Here is a 3,137-nt window from a genome sequence, read left to right as displayed (position 1 = left end):
TTTGCATCTATTTCTAGTCTCTTTGCATCCTTTTTTGTGGAGGGATTGCATCCATGTTTTGTCATTCAGCATCTTTTGATGGTGGGTTTGCAGTTGTGTGCCTATTTTAGTTGATTTGCGTGTCTTTGTGATTGTTTTGCATCCATTTTAAGTCCTTGCACATGTGTGGTGTTTATGTACTTTTATTCATTTCACTTTGTGGTCCTTTTGTGGATCTGTGCGTCTCTTTGTTGTCAATTTGCATCTATTTGTGGTGGGTTAACAACCATTGTAGTTGTTTTGCATATCTTTGTGATTGTTAGGGATCTATTTATTAGTCTGCACTCTTTTTGTGGTGGTTTTGCATCTATTTCTATTTCTTCTGCATGTGTTTATATTCTTTTGTCTTGTAGTCGTTTAGTGTATCTTTGACCATATCTTTGAGAATGTTTTGTGTGTTGATCTTGCTACATTTTGTGAGCCAGGACCCCTGACATTTGGGCCTGTGTGCATATTAGTTGAACAGCCATTGCACATAATTGCCTAATGTTATTGTCCCAGTATGCACTTGGATAGATCTGTGTGGCCATCTGTGATGTGTTGTTTCAGCCAGGGAAGAAAAAGCATCAATTGTGTGTGTGTGTGTGTGTGTGTGTGTGTGTGTGTGTGTGTGTGTGTGTGTGTGTGTGTGTGTGTGTGTGTGTGTGTGTGTGTGTGTGTGTGTGTGTGTGTGTGTGTGTGTGTGTGTGTGTGTGTGTGTGTGTGTGTGTGTGTGTGTGTGTGTGTGTGTGTGTGTGTGTGTGTATTAGTGAGTCAGACATAGCTGCTCGTACACGGTATGCACAGCTTTTACTTCACACACAGACCAGATATATGAAACAGATAGGAGATCCCATTTGCACTTCTGTCAGTCATCACTGATTCATCTGAGAAGGGAACAAATGCTCTCTGATCGTTTTTAATTCAAAAGAAGATTAAGGCGAATAGACCTGCACAAAAACACCGGAGAGCTAGGAAATCCTGAAGATTATAAAGATACCAGACAATGACAACAAATAGAGAAGAAAGATGCTCAGGGTGGTCTGTCACCAGTTACCTCCATGATCGTTAGGATTTGTTATAATAATGAATCAAAAATGGCAGCAAACGGTTTACCAGTGTTGAACATGTTTGAACACATTTCACATCAAACAGAAAAGAAAAAAAAAGAAAAAGAAAAAACGTGCATTCATTAGCAAAAATGGGTCATCCATTTGAAATGAGAGGTCTTATTTTGCGGCCACAAAGAGTATAGAGAGAGAGAGGCACAAATCTCCACCACTACCGGCCTTTTCCCACAAGACAGTTTGATATTGCACAGGTTGAAGAAAAGCTCAGGTGTGAATAATGAAATTGGCAGCACATGGTTGAATTGCATTCAGCTGCTTCATTTTAAGGGGTCTGGTATTCACTTGTGCATGCTGAGGTCATACTTGGGAAATTGGATTCAAAAGAGCCATTGTTATTGTTCTTTTCCTGCCATAACAAGTAAAGATGTCTGCTGTAAAAAATATATATATTATTATTGGGAGTTTCTGATGTGAAGAAGAACCTCTGAGACTCTCTCTAAGAGGCATTTTTTAAATTTACTTTTTGATATAAGGCAAGGATTTCCAATCAGGAGTCCTTGCATCCCAGGGGGTACTTCCGCGGTTGCCAGGGGCTACTTGAACGGATTGTGGAGCAGCTCAGCTAACACCTGCACACAGAAATTTAAACAGGAAGCAAAAAGTACTCGCTAACCCCCAAACCAACCCCTCAGTCAAAAGAGGTCAAAGGTATCTTGGTGTGTGTTTGCAGGTTTGCTCTTTATTCCTTTGTAACTTTGTATGCATGTAATCCTGTACTTGAATGCAATGTGGATGTGGTATGTGCATGGGTATGGTGCAGCAAGTTTCAGTATTCAAATGAGGGTGTGTCAAAATCAGAGATACTATTCTGTCATGTAAATGATCAGTCACCCAGTTCACAAAAGATGTGCTGTGTCATCACACCTGAGCTCAAACCCTCAACACAGTGTGTGGATATGTTGTTGTCTTTGTAATACTGACCGTCTGTATCTGTTTACCACATGAATTATCTGTATCTGTTCATTGGACTGGGCAGGGCCTAACCCGTAAGTAGACAGGATTTAACCCGGAAGTGGGTCAAGTTGTCTTGAAATGGGCGGGGCTTTAACTGGTACATTATATTAAACATACAGTTGATATGGGTTGATCAGGAATTGTTATATTTAATGCTGATTAGAAAACTATTTACATGACAGCATCAGCATTGAGCTTTAGATCAATCGTGTTGTCATGGTAACAAACAAACTATATACAGAACAAGTTTTGCAACAACGAATACAACACATGCGGTTGCAATTATGAAGTAAAATGTAATGAAGAAGGCAAGGCAGCTTTATTTGTATAGCACATTTCAGCAACAGGGCAATTCAAAGTGCTTTACACAAAATCAGTTAAAATAAAAACAGTTAAAAAATAAAAACCGATAAAACACGTGAATTAAAAATAGAAACATTAAGACACATATAACACAAGAGTAAAAGTTAGAGTGCAGCATAAGAAATTAAACATTAAAAGAACATAATTTAAAGAAAGGCAACATCAAAAAGAAAGGTCTTCAGCCTTGATTTAAAAGAACTGAGAGTAGCAGCAGCTCTGCAGGTTTCTGGGAGTTTATTCCTGATATGAAGAGCATAGAAACTGAAAGCTGCTTCACCCTGTTTAGTTCTTACTCTGGGGACAGAAAGTAGACCTGTCCCAGATGACCTGAGAGGTCTGGGTGGTTTGTAGTGTAGTAGCAGATCAGAAATGTATTTTGGCCCTAAACCATTGAGTGATTTATAAACTAGCAAAAGTACTTTGAAATCAATTCTTTGAGGCACAGGAAGCCAGTGTAAAGACTTCAGAACTGGAGTGATGTGATCCAGTCTCTTGGTCTTAGTGAGGACCCGAGCAGCAGCGTTCTGAATCAGCTGCAGCTGTCTGATTGATTTTTTTAAGTGAGACCTGTAAAGACACCGTTACAGTAGTCACGTCTACTGAAGATGAAAGCATGGACAAGTTTTTCCAAATCCTGTTGACACATAAGTCCTTTAACCCTTGATATATTCT

This window comes from Etheostoma cragini, chromosome 21 (assembly GCF_013103735.1).
Source record: "Etheostoma cragini isolate CJK2018 chromosome 21, CSU_Ecrag_1.0, whole genome shotgun sequence".
Classification (NCBI taxonomy): domain Eukaryota; kingdom Metazoa; phylum Chordata; class Actinopteri; order Perciformes; family Percidae; genus Etheostoma; species Etheostoma cragini.
This window is presented reverse-complemented; position numbering follows the sequence as displayed.